The 16,857-nt window shown below is 43.8% G+C and overlaps 1 pseudogene; it reads right to left on the reverse strand.

Moving 5' to 3' along the window:
• Positions 1-889: 889 nt before the first annotated feature.
• On the reverse strand, positions 890-1,838 carry LOC119365137 (annotated as a pseudogene).
• Positions 1,839-16,857: the final 15,019 nt, after the last annotated feature.

Raw genomic sequence — 16,857 nt, forward strand, 5'->3', positions numbered from 1 at the left:
AAGACAAATTTAAGCATTTGACCGGTCATTGTCCGTGAACGCGTTGGACACGTTGGTTGATATTTAGGGACATAATTTGCTGAGTCGGGCTGCTCTCAGATCGCGTCGCCGATGGAAAGTGGCTGAGCAAGCGCGGGGGCTGGGGAGGGGATTGGCGAGACGCGCAACCACACCGCCCGCTCGCCATTCCTTCGATTTTCTCTGCACGTCGCCTATGCAAGTTGATCAGCACGCAGCTGCAGCAGTCAAACGGCTCGAGCCACATGCCCGCAATGGCACTCGCTCGTCGCTGCTCGTCACTCGCTCCCTCCTCCTCGACCCCCCACGTTATTTTTCCTTCACACCACTGAGAGCACTTCGCACGGAAGCAGCGATGTGCCGCATCCCCGACTTGTACCGTCGTGTCCATGGCTTGGACGGACGACGGAGAGCTGACAAGGCTACCCCAGTAACCGTCGGGCCGAGTGGTGGATTTGGACTCGAATTGGTTCCCGTTGCGTGACCGAGGTTTCATGCGTGGTGTGTGAGTTATCTGAAGAAATAAGAAGAAACTGAATCTCACCCGATTTATTCAGTGGTGTTTGGAACGCCATTGTTCAGTTTCTGACAGAAAGAGGGCAATCTGGGGCCAAATTTATCAACGGAGCCCGAAGCACAGAAGTCGCAAACTGGGACCAACTGACACTCATCAAAAGGCCTTGCGCAAATTTGGCCAACTAATTTGGCCCAGATTTATTACTAATCCGGGAAGGGAACGTACGCAGAAGTATGGAGAAGCAGAAGACACCCCTATTCCCCATATCAAACTGACGACGCGTGTCAGCATTGCCGAGTAAAGTGAAAACTGAATATCAGAAAGGCATAAACAGATCTTCAGAAAATACAGAAATTGGGTAATAAATCTGCAAGTTAATTTCATCTCCCGAAACCTAGCAATTTCATAGAATTAAACACCACACACGATACATAGAAACTGCCTAGCAGAATCGAGACCTAAATCAGGGAGGATGAGGCATCCATTTTGTACATACCCTGAAGACAAACACACCAAGAACAACTAAAACCCATCGTGCCATCGGAACAGATCAAGCGGCGGCGACCTTGCGGCCCTTCTTGGCGGCCGGGACCGGACGGTCTTCGGCTTCGCCTTGGCCTTGGCCGCGGGCGACTTCTTGGCCTTGGCGACCAGCGTCTTCTTCTCGGGCGCCTTGCGCTTCGTGCCAGCGGCGGCGGCGGCCTTCTTGGGCTTCACGGCCGCCTTCTTCTTGGGCTTGGCGGCGTCCTTGGCGGGCTTCGCCGCGGCCTTGGGGGCGGCGGGCTTGGCCTTGGGCTTGGGCTTGGGCGCGTCCTTCTTGGCGGCGTCTGAGAGCTTGTAGGAGGCCTTGACCTTGACGAGCTTGCCCTTGGAGGCGGACGACCGGAGCTGGACGGAGAGCATCTACTTGAAGTTGGCCGGGAGGGACTTGCCGTGCTTCTCCTCGATGTACTTGCCGATGGCGACCGAGCTGGACCCGGTCCTGTCCTTGAGCGCCGCGATCGCCTCCTTGATCATCTGCCAAGATCGAAATCAAAATCCAATCAGCCCCAATGGCAAACCGAAACGAACGAATCACAGAGATGCAGAGGATTCAACAGGAGAGGCTCGGGCGCTCACCTCGAAGTAGGCCGGGTGGGAAGGGCCGGCGGCATCCTTCTTCGGCTTGGCGGCGGAGGGCTTCGGCTTCGGTGCCGCGGCGGCGGGCTTGGCGAGGGCAGGCATGGTGGCTAACTGAAGCGGAGCTCTGAAACTGAAACTGCTACTTGTGCTGAGCGCGCGTGAAATTTTCGCAAGACAGTTCGAGCGGTGGATGGATTTGGGAGCACCGGGTCGAGGGTTATTTATACCCGCGGAGGGGGCGATCCGGGGGATGGGAATGCTGCGATCTCATTGGTTGGAGTGGGAGTGCCGCGGATCGCGAGCAGTGACGGGAAGGATCGGCCGAAAGCGCAAAGTACACCAGGTCACAAGGTAGGACCTGCAGCTGAGCTGTAATGCTGACTGGGTAGCTTTAGCAAAACTATTCTCCCGTCCTGGTTATCGGTCTCCTTCGTATTCTGTGCGAAATTTTAACCTTAAATTTCACTAAAAAAATTAATGCATGTCATAAAAAATAATATAGTTAAAAATATGTTCAAATACGAATCCAACAATATACATTTTTGTGACATGCATTTTTTTTGTTAACTAATCTCTAGTCAAAAATTGACACAAAATACGAAGGGGACTATAAACCAGGACGGACGTAATTACGCATTGCATTGAAATAATACATTTCCTCCAGCACTAATCCTACGTCCTACGGACCATGATCCAATGACATGCGCATAGCATGTCACCATGTAGTATGGCCGTTGGATCAAGAGTGGAGAGCCCAAATCATATACTGTAGCTGTAGCACAGAAACACTGTGCATTGATCCTGTAGCACGCATATGTAGCCGGGTATTGTTGATGTGCGCTGTAGGTATACACTATTCATGGGATATGTCCACTGATTCTTGATATCATGGTCTAGAGATGGGGGAATGTCACCATATCGTTCATCAATGACTCGCCCATGCAAAGTCACCTAATCTCAATCCACGTCCTACATACGTAAGAGATTCATCTTCACTAAGTTATTTATCTCAACATGTAAGCATGTCACATTGCAATGCAATTATAGATGGGATAAGGCCCACCTCAACATGCCCCATGCATATGAAAAAAAAATCATCCTATTATTCCTAGTACATCAAGAACGTCAACAACCTCCTTCTCCACCACGACAAGAGAATGACAACGCCCATAATGAAGAAGGCAAAGAAGAAGAAGAACAAGATGAAGAAGATGTTCAACCAAGACCCAAGCAAAAGCTTTCATGAGTTCGAGCAAGAATTGCTAAAGACCATCTCGTCGAGCAAATCTACAATGGTATTCAAACCGGGAGAATCACTCGCTCTAAAACTCGTTTAGCTAACTTTTGTGAAAACTATTCTTTCATCTCTAGCATTGAACCTATGAAGGTAGAAGAAGCATTGGAAGATCCGGATTGGATAAATGCTATGCATGAAGAGCTACACAACTTTGAGAGAAATCAAGTTTGGACATTGGTTGAGAAGCCCGACAATAACCACAACATCATCGGTACCAAATGGGTGTTTCACAACAAGCAAGATAAATATGGACAAGTAGTTCGCAACAAAGCACGTCTCGTCGCCCAAGGCTACACACAAGTCGAAGGTATGGACTATGGTGAGACTTATGCTCCCGTTGCTAGACTTGAGTCCATTCGCATATTACTTGCCTATGCTAATCACCATGATATCACCTTATACCAAATGGACATTAAAAGTGCTTTTCTAAATGGTGAAATAGAGGAGGAAGTTTATGTTAAACAACCTCCCGGCTTTATCAATCCTAAGAAACCCAATCATGTCTATAAACTTCGCAAAGCTCTTTATGGTCTTAAACAAGCTCCTAGAGCTTGGTACAAATGCTTAACTAAGTTTCTTCTTGAAAAAGGATTTGAAATTTGGAAAATTGATTCTACACTTTTTACTAAAAGAGTTAATGGAGAATTATTTGTATGCCAAATTTATGTTGATGATATTATATTTGGATCAACTAACCCTCATTTTAGTGAGAAGTTTGGAAAGCTAATGTCGGAGAAGTTTGAGATGTCAATGATGAATGAACTCAAATTCTTTCTTGGTTTGCAAATCAAGCAAACTAAGGAAGGTACCTTTGTCTCTCAAACGAAGTACACTAAGGACTTATTCAAGAAGTTCAATATGCAAGAATGAAAAGGTATTTCTACACCCATGCCTACTAGTGGACATCTTGATTTGACCAAAGATGGTGAACCGGTTGATCAAAAGGTTTATCGCTCTATGATTGGTTCATTGTTATATCTATGTGCTTCACGTCCCGATATTATGCTAAGTGTGTGCATGTGTGCAAGATATCAAGCTGCTCCTAAAGAATGTCATCTTAAGGCCGGGAAAAGGATAGTGAGATATTTAATTCATACGCCAAATTTTGGCATTTGGTATCCTAAGAGGGCCTCTTTTGATCTTGTTGGCTACTCCGACTCGGACTATGCCGGAGACAAGGTTGATAGGAAGTCCACTTCGGGAACTTGTCAATTTCTTGGTAGATCCCTTGTGTCTTGGTCTTCCAAGAAACAAAACTCGGTATCCTTATCTACCGCCGAAGCGGAGTACATTGCCGCTGGTTCATATTGTGCTCAATTACTTTGGATGACCCAAACTCTTAAAGATTATGGGATATATATGAAACATGTTCCATTGCTTCGTGACAATGAAAGTGCTATCAAAATTGGTCATAATCCCGTGCAACATTCTCGAACTAAGCATATTGAAGTTCGTCATCATTTCATTCGAGATCATGTTGCTAAGGGTGACATTGATCTTAAGCATGTTCGCACTGAAAAGCAATTAGCAAATATTTTCACTAAACCTCTTGATGAGAAAGTGTTTTGCAGGTTGAGAGGAGAATTGAACATCATTGATGCTTCAAACTTGGAGTAGAAACTCCATTGGATACATGCAAGACATGAACTTATGAAAAATCCTTGACATTTCTCTTATGATGATAATCTTATGTCTTGGATATATTTGCATCTTGCATGTCATCTAATCCATGTAGGTACTTGGTTGAAACAAACTCCATGAGATTGTAACCTACTCACATCTTGAGCAATCTCTACATCACCAAGTCTCTACACTATGGTGGTTGAAGACAAGGAAGCACGGAACCATTCAAACATATCCTTTGACAAATTCTATGTTGAGTTTCATGATAGTCATTTTTGGATACACAAGTGCTCTTCCTTGCAAGAACTAACCCATGTAGGAAGATGAACTCAAATTCCAAGTGGTGCTCCAAACTCTTGATGAACTACATCAACCTTGAGCAACCCACACAAGTTCAACTACATGATCAACACCACCACCCAAGGTATGTTATTCCATCTTAGAGAAGCTTTACTCCGAGACATGAGTTAAAGCAACTCGACAAGATGTGAATACATCAAGATGCTTAAACAAAAAATGGAAACCCCATTTTGAGCTTAAACGATGAGTATGACCTATGATCAAGTGATCTCACTTGACTCCTAAGTCAATATACTCTAACATAGGTGACTTTGTCGCCGACCAACTCTAGATGAGGTTCTCTCGTGTTCTTTTCTGTGCTCTTGCATTTGTCTCATGCATGTTTGTTTCCCCTTTCAAAAAAAACTTCATCTAGATTTCTTTCTTTTCTTTTCTGTTTGCTCTGCATTTCCTGCATCCAATTCATTGCATATCATTTAGTAAATTCCTTGCAAATCTTTGTGAGATCTTACTAGTCTAGTGAGCTGAGGTGACAAGTGTTTTCTCCGTGATGAACTCGATCTCACCGGTTTGTTATCTTCGGGCCAACCGAATCCTTTCGGTGCAACCGAAGCATACCACTCGGTGCCACCGATTTCACAACAGGAAAAACATTTTGCTCCTTATTCATCTTTATCTGTTGATCTAGCTCCACTCAATGAATCTTGTCCTCTACAAGCATCACATTTTTATCAGTGCTTTGTGTTGTGACTCAAGGATCAAACCCATTCACGACAAATTCTAGAAGGCCCTTTTTGGAAATTGATGTCAAAGGGGGGGGGGGAGATCACATCAAAGCTTATCACTCAGAGAGAAGCTTATCACTTTCAAAAGGGAGAGAGTATCACTTCCACAGGGGGAGAAAGAGATCTCCAGGGGGAGAGAATACTCAAGTAGAAAGTATTTCTCAAGGATCCTAGATGCTTGGTGTTCAAGAGGAGAGATGCCACATGTCTTCTTGAGGGGAAAGACATGCTCATATGTGCTTATTTGCATTAGCTCTGTTCATTTGTATCTTTTAGCTCTGATTTTCTGTTCCCTATCTTCTCCCAGTATCCCATGCTAGATTCAAGGGGAGCAAGACATCTAAGGGAAAGAAATCATTTAAATTCATAGCACATCTTTACCTTTGGGGACATGTCTAATCCAATGTGGTACTTAGTACTCACTCTTTACATGTCATCCCAGTCTTGGTATTCTTGTGGTTTCTTCTGTTTGCTCTGGCTAGTAGATGTATCTGTGTTATCTAACCTTGTTTACGCAGGTTCATTCCATCCTAAGCCAACTGAAGACCACAAGGTAAGTATATGCATCACAATCATGTGTATGAGGAATTCTTGCTGATGTACATACTGTTTGCAAGAAGGACTCATGAGCATGGAGGTATTTTTTATATTCTTTGCTCTGATGCATATGGCCAAGATACATGTAACACATTGCCTACTCTATCATGGTTATGCTCTCACATGCTTCTATATTTCATATTCACATGATTGCATACATGTAGGGGGAGCCTATGCTTGTTACATGTCTTTCCAAATCTTTACTTGCTATTCTCTATATCTTAATCTAAAGCTTTGATGTATGTTGCCATCAATTACCAAAAAGGGGGAGATTGAAAGCACAAGTGCTACCTATGTGGTTTTGGTAATTAATGTCAACATATCTCTTGTTGGACTAACACTTTTATCTAGTATGTTTCAGATAAGTTCAACAATGGAGTGGCATGGACTAAAGGATGTGGAAACCCCTTCAAGATGCTACGGACAAAGGATTGGATCAAGCTTCAAGATCAAGACTCTGCATTTTATGTTTTAGTCATCCAAGATCACATTGAGTCTATAGGAAAAGCCAATACTATCAAGAAGGGATGAGGTGTTTCTTAATGAGTCTCTTGCTCCACAGTGCTTAGTGATATGCTCCAAAACCCTCAACTACTTTCCCACTTCCACATATGTCCTAAACCAAAAGTCTAACTTGGCCCCACCGATTCTTTCTATCCGACGCCACCGAGTTTAGATGTCATAGCCATTGCCACAAACCCTAGGCAAATCGGTCTCACCGATAGGGATCTCAGTCTCACCGAGATGGGATTGTAATCTCTCTGTGTATGTCCATTACCAAAATCGGTCTCACCGAGTTTGAGCAATCGGTACTACCGAGATTACAATGCAAACTCTCTGGTTAGCTTATTACCAAAATCGGTCCCACCGAGTTTGAGTAATCGGTCCCACCGAGTTTGCCTGACCAACTCTCTGGTTAGCTAATTACCAAAATCGGTCTCACCGAGTTTGTGTAATCGGTCTCACCGAGATTACGTTATGCCCTAACCCTAACCATATCGGTCCCACCGAGTTGCATATCAGTCCCACCGGAAACCCTAACGGTCACATTGTTTACTGAATCGGTCCGACTGAGTTTGTTGATTCGGTCCCACCGAGATTGGTAAATTGGTGTAACGGTTAGATTTTGTGTGGAGGCTATATATACCCCTCCACCTCCTCTTCATTCGTGGTGAGAGCCATCAGAACAAACCTACACTTCCAACTTACCATTTCTGAGAGAGAGAACTACCTACTCATGTGTTGAGGCCAAGATATTCCATTCCTACCATATGAATCTTGATCTCTAGCCTTCCCCAAGTTGCTTTCCACTCAAATCTTCTTTCCACCAGATCCAAATCCTATGAGAGAGAGTTGAATGTTGGGGAGACTATCATTTGAAGCACAAGAGCAAGGAGTTCATCATCAATGCACCATTTGTTACTTCTTGGAGAGTGGTGTCTCCTAGATTGGCTAGGTGTCACTTGGGAACCTCCGACAAGATTGTGGAGTTGAACCAAGGAGTTTGTAAGGGCAAGGAGATCGCCTACTTCGTGAAGATCTACCACTAGTGAGGCAAGTCCTTCGTGGGCGACGGCCATGATGGGATAGACAAGGTTGCTTCTTCGTGGACCCTTCTTGGGTGGAGCCCTCCGTGGACTCGCGCAACCGTTACCCTTTGTGGGTTGAAGTCTCCATCAACGTGGATGTACGATAGCACTACCTATCGGAACCACGGCTCAAAGATCACCATGTCTCCAAATTGTGTTTGAAATCTCCAAACCCTTCCCTTTACATTCTTGCAAGTTGCATGCTTTACTTTCCGCTGCCCATATACTCTTTTGCATGCTTGCTTGAATTGTGTGGAGATTGCTTGACTTATGCTAAGATAGCTAAAATCTGCCATAGACTACAATTGGGAAAAGGCATAGTTTTTAATTGGTCAAGTAGTCTAATCACCCCCCTCTAGACTTACTTATCACTTCTTCTCAAGGTCCTACAGGTAATAGTTTTAGAATCCCAATTCTATTCAGCCATTGTACTTGAATTACCCGAATAGCCCAAAACAATCAGTAGCCTAGTAAAAAAAGCTACGCACAGAACAACCAAAGCCCAAAGTCCACCATCTCCAACTCTCGGCGACCCTTTCTTCTTGTGCATGCACCAACCCCGTCCCTAACTCATCATTCCTCCATTTATCTACTTCCAACTGCCACACACACCGCCAAGCCAACCGCACCACACAACCACTGCAACATAGCCGATCTGTAGCTGCTCTGCCTTGCTGCACTCTGGTTGGTCTGCCTGATGTTGTGTCGCCCTAACAATGCACTGCCTTAACACCGCCCTGGACCATACGGACTTCATGCCACCTTGACACAACACCGCTTGGGCGTCGCGCCGCCTGGATGCCTTGCCGCTCACCCCATCTTCCTCGAATGTGGACTCGTGGAGGGGGCAAGGTGCACTGCTCATGCCGCTTGGTCGCCGCTCACCCCACCTCCCCTTGTGTATTTTAGGCATTTCCGGATTACTCGAACCCTAATGTGAAATTACGGGTACCAGAATTGTCACGTAGGAAATTTTTTGGACATGTTTTGGGTGTTAATTTTGAAAACCAAAAAAAATTAACCCAAATTTTCGGGTAAACCCGAACGCCTAGCCTGAATTATTGATATGATTGGAATACTTGCTAGGTTCTTGTTGTGTGCAAGATCACAATGCTTTCTATGTTCTTGTTATGTTCTTGCATGATCATGGTAGGACAATGCATGTGCATGCATGCCCATAGTAGGACAAATATCCATGCATGATCACACTAGGACAAATGTGCATGCAACTAGTCCTTCTATGATCAGTGCATCATGACATTGCTATGGTTGCTTAATGTGGTCATCTACACTGACAAGGTTGGGAAGACAACCTGGGATACCGCCGACCAAGGGTTTCATGTTGCATGGAGGACGCCAAAGATATCATACCGGTGAACTAGCGGCTAAAAAGGGTGGACTGATACGTCTCTAATGTATCTATAATTTATGAAGTATTCATGCCATGTTTACAATAATTCTATATGGTTTTGGTATGATTTGAATAGAACTAACCCGGTCTGACGTTGTTTGCAGCAGAACTACCGTGGTGTTTTTTTGTGCAAAAATAAAAGTTCTCCAAATGCATTGGAACTTTTTGACAATTTTTCTAGAACAAAAGAGGCACTAGAAGCTTCGTGGGAGGACCAGAAGGTGATGGAGGTGGACACTACCCACCAAGGCACGCCAGGGGCCTTGGTCGTGGGCTGGTGTGTAGTGGGCACCTCGTGGTCCATCTAGATGTGAGACCGATGCCAAAAAATCCTATAAATGCATAAATCCCTAGAAATAACCCTAGATCTGAAGTTCCGCCACTGCAAGCCTCTGTAGCCACGAAAAACCAATCTAGACCCTGTTTCGGCACCCTGCTGGAGGGGGAAAATCGTCACCGGAAGCCATCTTCATCATCCTAACGGCCACCATGATGAGGAGGGAGTAGTCCACCCTCGGGGCTGAGGGTTTGTACCAGTAGCTATGTGTTTGATCGATCTCTCTCGTGTTCTTCATTTGGCATGATCTTGATGTATCACGAGCTTTATTAATATAGTTGAATCATATGGTGTTTTCCCCTCTCTATCTTGTTGTGATGAATTGAGTTTTACCTTTGAGATTTCATTATTATCGGATTGAATATTTTGATGGATTCTAGAGCACTTGATGTATGTATTGGCACTCAACTCGCGGATTCCCGAAGTGACATTGGGGTAATCTATGCATAGGGGTTGATACACGTTTTCGTCTTTGTTTCTCCAGTAGAAATCTTAGGGCACTCTTTGAAGTTCTTTGTGTTGGATTGAGCATTATGAATCTGAAGTTGTTTGATGCATATCGTAAAATCAACTCATGGATACTCGTGGTGACATTAGAGTATCTAGGTGACATTAGAGTTGGCTGATGTGTATCGTATGGTGTTATTTTAGTACGAACTCTTGGGTTGTTTGTGATGCTTATAGGAATAGCTCAATAGATCGATTGGAAAGGATAACTTTGAGGTGGTTTCGTACCCTACAAACAATTTCATCTTATGTTCTCCGCTAGATAAGAACTTTGGAGTGATTCTTCATTGCACGTTTAGGGATGTTCATACGATCCAATTATATTAGCATTGTTGAGAGATTGCACTAGTGAGAGTATGAACCCCATGCCTCATTTTCAAGCATTGCAATACCATTTGTGCTCAGTTTTGTTACTTGCTACCTTGTTGTTTTTATTGTTCCTATTACAAAAATCAATATCTACTATCATTACTACACTTGTATCACCATCTCTTCGCCAAACTAGTGCACCTATACAATTTACCATTGTATTTGGTGTGTTGGGGACATAAGAGACTCTTTGTTGTTTGGCTGCAGGGTTGTTTGATAGAGACCATCTTCATCCTATGCCTCGCACGAATTGATAAACCTTAGGTCATCCACTTAAGGGAAATTTGCTACTGTCCTACAAAACTCTGCGCTTGGAGGCCCAACACGACTCTACAAGAACAAGTTGTGTAGTAGACATCATGGACGTGCCAGGAAGATCACCAACATAATCAAGCCTCTAGGGATTGGCCGCATGCCAAGGCTTGTCATGAGGAAGGAGCAAGGGAGACACTCGGGTTCTGTGTGCCCATCTAGTACGTTGAGGACATTGCCATGCTCATCAATCTCAAGGTCTTCCGACCCATGATGAAGTAGTGGCTCGTCTTCAAATATCAACGCATTGTTAGGGTGTCTACAAATGGTGGCATAACTTCTAGGTTTCGGGTGCAGATGTTTCAGGAGGAGATGGTCCTGGCGAGGGGTTGGGACTACAACTGCCACAAGCATAAGATCATCCCCGGTGAACTTCCTATCCTGAAGCTACCAGGCCTCGGCTTTAAGGTCGAGATCTACAGTGGCGACACCTCCACCATGTGTCGGGTCAAGTGCACCAAGCTATGCTGCCATGGTGACCTTGATTGTGCGCTCTAGTCATGTTGTTGTTGTGTGAACTATGTTTGTTGTTGGTGAACTGTACATTTTCCCAAGGATCCACACACTAGGGTTGTGTGGGGCATGGGATGCCCCTCCCGTCTTAAAACTGATGTTCTAGTTGTAGTGCATAGTATTTAATTGTTTGGTAATGTGTAGGGGTAGTGTTAATTGTGTTCATGTTTGACATGTTGTGTCTTGTTGTGAAGTGTGTTGCATTTGGGTGGTAAGTTCACCATAGTTTGAAAGGGGTGAGCATAAGGACATAATGCACACAATCAAACAGTTGTGGTTTGCATCTGCTCACCCCTGAAACACAAATGCAAGCATCCAATTAGCATGCATGAACTGCTTAGTGTTGCAATGCAGGCTACCAAACCATATAATGAATTTGCTCAATCATTACAAGGTGAGCTACACACGCAAAGAGGCAAAAAACAATGCGATTTACCAAACAAGTCATATAAGGTGCATCAATAAATAAAAATTAAAAACAATGAAAACCCAAAAACAATAGTAAAAAATGGACATACGTTTGTTTGCTTCTTCCTGGCTCGCAAACTTGCTCCAAGAGAGTCACACGTTGCATGCACGGTACCTCTATGAGGCCATGCAAAGGGTACCCATGTTTTAGTTAATCCCACAGAAGATAGCGCAACAAGAAGAGAAAAGGTGATTGGTTACCTTTGAAGCTCAAATGGTTTGTACCTCCTCTGTCCTGATGGAATTAACAGTACCCCCACCCCCCTAATGAGATTGGCAAGAATGTCCCCATGGAAGGAAGTGGAGTTTCTCAGCCCAAGCTCAAATGAGATCGGTTGAACAATAAAATCGAAAAAAACAAAAAATATGATTTTTTTTTCTGCGACAAACATTAATAAATGTTCTAAGAGCTTGCAAAATTTCATTATGGAATCACATTCCTGGAAGGCGTGGCAAAAAATCCGTACTTTGAAAATGCTATTTTCGAAAGCATTAATTTGGGAGCATTGATTTTATTTTTTCATGACTTCCACAAATATGATTTCATGATGAAATTTTTTAAGCTCTTAGAACATGTTTCAATGTTTATCACACAAAATCATATATTTTAATTTTATTTGATTTTTTTTATTCAACCGAGCTCATTTGAGCTCGGGCTGAGAAGGTGACTTTCCCCCACGGAAGCACAACTAAGGACACCAATGTATATACCAAATAGGTAGTGCCAAATGCCAAAATGGCTTTTGGCATTAGTTTCATCCATTGTGAAGGGTGTTGCCAAATGAAGAAAAGAGGAAACATGTGCTTCTATGAGCGCCAATGCCAGGTTAGCCCAACATAATAAATTATTATTTGTTATCACACAAGCTCTTAGACATAACATCAAGCGGGAGGACAATGGCGTAGCATTCTGGATAAAAGGAGAGATGTGGTTAGTTCTTTATCATATTCTATTAAGTGGAGGGACCAACTATACACATATTTGAAATCACACACATTGTGGACACGATGTTAAATATGGCGTCGATGCCACATCTCATTTATTGCTCAAATTTGGCAACAACACATTGTGGATGCCTGATGACCCACAAGTATAGGGGGTCAAGTGTAGTACTTTCAAACAGTAAGAGTGTCAAACCCAACGAGGAGCGGAAGGAAATGACAAGTGGTTTTCAGCAAGGTAATGTCTGCAAGAGATCAAATCACGTCTTATAATAAGAAGAAATCTTTCTCGGTATCAACCCCCTTGCCCCTCATTCTTTGAGAATCAGAAGGATCCTTTTCGAGATTCCATTTCTTCATTTGGAATTTGGGATCTTCTATCTTCGACTTATTTTTTTGGCTTTATTCTTTATTTATTTCATTTCGATTTTCCCTCTTCCTCTATCCCTATCCTCTAGGAACAACGTTCACTGAAATTGTAGGTAACAAGTTGTTTGATAGCAAGATAATTTGTAACAAGCAAGTAATGGTAATGGTAACAAAAGTGCAGCAAGGTACCCTAATCCTTTTGAGGCAAAGGACAACCCAAAATGGTCTCTTATGATAAGCAAAGCATTCTCGAGGGTACACGGGAATTTCATCATGTTGGTTTGATTTGTGTTCGCTACTTTGATAATTTGATATGTGGGTGGATCAGTGCCTAGGTGTTGTTCCTACTTGAACAAACCTCATACTTATGATTAACCCCCTCACAAGCATCCGCAACTACGAGAAATGTATTAAGATAAAATCTAACCATAGCATTAAACTTTTGGATCCAAATCGGTCCCTTACGAAGTAGCGCATAAACTAGGGTTTAAGCTTCTGTCACTCTAGCAACCCATCATATAATAACTACTCCACAATGCATTCCCTTAGGCCCAAATATGGTGAAGTGCCATGTAGTCGACGTTCACATGACACCACTAAGGGAATCACAACATACATATCATCAAAATATCGAACACATATCAAGTTCACATGATTACTTGCAACATGACTTCTCCCGTGACCTCAAGAACAAAAGTAACTACTCACAAATAATAATCATGCTCAAGATCATAGGGGTATTAAATAGCATAATGGATCTGAACATATAATCTTCCACCAAATAAACCATATAGTAATCAACTACAAGATGTAATCAACACTACTAGTCACCCACAAGCATCAATCTAAGGTTCCACTACAAAGATTGAACACAAAAGATGAACTAGGGTTTGAGAGAAGATGGGGTTGTTGAAGATGTTGATGGAGAAGGCCCTCCCAAAGATGGGAGACTTGTTGGTGAGGATGATGACGATAATTTCCCCCTCCGGGAGGGAAGTTCCCCCAGCGGAATCGCTCCGCCAAGGGCAAAAGTGCTCCTGCCCAAGGTCCGCCTCGAGACGGTGGCGTTGCATCTCAGAAGTCCTCCCCTTATTTTTTATAGGTCAAAATGACTTATATACCAGAAGAGGGGCGCTGGAGGTGGGCCGAGGAGGGCACAACCCACGAGGGCGCGCCTGGGCTCCCTGGCACGCCCATGTGGGTTGTGCCCACCTGGTGGGCCCCCTATGTTAGTTATTTGCTCTAGTAATTCTTAAATAATCCATAAAAATCTCTGTGAAGTTTCATCCTATTTGGAGTTGTGCAGAATAGGTAGCTCTGACATGCTTTTTCAGGTCCAGAATTCCAGTTGCCGGTATTCTCCTTCTTTGTGTAAACCTTGCAAAGTATGATATAGAAGGCATTAGAATTACTCCCATAAGCATTATTATGCATAAAAATATTATAAATAACAACAGGAAAACATGATGCAAAATGGATGTATCAATGCCCTAACCGACACACACGTGGCAATTGTAACGGGTCCACACATGTACATTTTGTTAGAGGGTGTCGTTGAATTGTCACGGCACATGTCCTAGTGAAAGGACTTAGTCATGGAGACATCGCAACTAGGAAGCTTAAAGGGGTTAATTGGGACAAAGGACACAAGGTTTATACTGGTTCGGCCCCTTACGGTGAAGGTAAAAGCCTACGATCCAGTTTTGAGTGGGATTGCTTATGTCTCGATAACCAGGGAGCGAACCGCTTGACCTAGCTCTCGTGTTGATGTTACTTGTCCTGAATCGCCGCCGGGTCATCCCTTTATATATAAAGGTCGATGCCCCGCGGCTTACAGAGTCCCGGTCGGTTCATAAACAGTGTCTGGCTCAGTCTCTTAACTATTCTTGCCTTACAATACAAGTCACGCACATATGGTGGTTTATCGCTACGGGCCTTAAGTCATCTCTGGGCTTTGGGCCCTTAACTGAACCGCCATCTCCATCCTGGGTCTTGGGCTTCAAGAATATTTGTAAGTATAACCCGGCCCCTCCTGGGAGGGTCATACCAATAGTTATATCTCCAACATTAGGCTCCAGATTAATTTGGACTGTTTCATGTCAATCTTCGACACTTACGAAAAATCTTCTGCCATTACAAAAAATTTGTAACCCGCCATGACGTCATCCTCTGGATTTGTGGTAACCCGCCATGACGTCACCTGTCATAAAAGCACACTTTGTTCAATGTATCCCAACGGATCTTTGTCTTGATGACCATCCCGAAAATCGAGGCGTCCTTGTAATTGGATAACTTATATTTTCGGCCTCCTTGTTTTTCGTGCTCTTTTAGTGGCCCTTTCTTATAAATAGACCCGACTAGGTCTTCCTCATTCTTCCCTTTCTGTGTCTTCTTCCTCTCGCCCCCATCTGTCACTGGAGCTCCGCCGCCGCCACCGCAGCGCACCTTGTCTCCGTCAACCTTGGCCGCTGCATTGACCTGAACTTGACCAGAGAACAGCGATGCCCCTCCGCAACAGATCTACCACTGTAAGTTTTCCCCTTTATGCACCATAGATCCATGCTAGGGTTAGCGTGTTCTTGTGTACTATTCAAAATTCATCTTAGTTCTTCGTGTTCCTTCTTGCTATGGCTTCTTTTGATCCAACAATATTATAGATCTCATGCGGTAGGTGTTTCGCATCCATTTTAGGCACTAGTAGATCTTCTTTATTTGTAAAGAATCCCCACTAGAACGCATGAACTCCTCTGTGCCATGCTTTTAGGTCTAGAAAATTTTCTTTTCTGAACGTCTGTTTGATCCAAAATAATGGCTGCAGTTTGTGAAACCTGTTTGTGCAACACTTAGGCAAAAATCTGCACTTGTTAGATTCATCTAGCCATGGCGACTCTGATCACCGGCTTTAAAGAGGCAATGCTCAATTGATAACTTTAACCACCCACAGCGGTTTAAACAGTCTTGATGGCTTATAGCAGCCTATGGCAGCTTAAATAATCTTGACATAATTATCCTTATACCATTAGGCCCCTTCATAAGCCGCCATCTTGAATATGCACGGCAATAATATTTTTTTCTGCCCGACTTAAATTTGAACCGGTACTTTTTACTCTGTCTTAGGCTTTCAACACAATGGCACCAAAAGCACCCACTTCCTGCAACTGGGTTAAATCCATTGTCACAGACAGTACTCTTGACGACTTTGTGAAGACCGGCCATCTGCCGAAGAAAGAAATCATGTCTTATCGTGCTCCTAACCCGGAGGAGGAATTTCCTCAGCCCAAAGAGGGAGAAGTTGTTGTTTTCATGGATCACATGAACTGGGGTTTCTCTCCACCTGGCTCAAAATTCTTCAGAGATGTGTTGCACTTCTTTGATCTTCACCCACAAGACATCGAACCCAATTCTGTGTCTAACATCTGCAACTTCCAAGTATTCAGTGAAGTCTATCTTGGAGAAGAACCCAACATTTTGCTCTTCAGAGAGCTATTCTATTTGAACTGCTAGAATGAGTGCGCCAGCAGCCAGAGCTTAGAACTTGGTGGTGTCTTGATCCAGCGTCGTAGGGACGTAATCTTTCCTTATGCCAACCCACCGAGTCATCCAAAAGACTAGAATCAGACGTGCTTTTACTGCCAAGACACTTCTCCGGCTGGTGAAAACCCTCTGCCCGACTTTCGTGCTCTTCATCTTGGGCCCAACCACCATCTGCCTGACAAGATTACAGCTGTCGAATGCAAAACACTCGCCCCCACCTTAGCCAAAATCAAAGCTCTTCTGGGGA

This window comes from Triticum dicoccoides, chromosome 2B, assembly GCF_002162155.2.
Source record: "Triticum dicoccoides isolate Atlit2015 ecotype Zavitan chromosome 2B, WEW_v2.0, whole genome shotgun sequence".
In the NCBI taxonomy this organism is placed as follows: Eukaryota; Viridiplantae; Streptophyta; class Magnoliopsida; order Poales; family Poaceae; genus Triticum; species Triticum dicoccoides.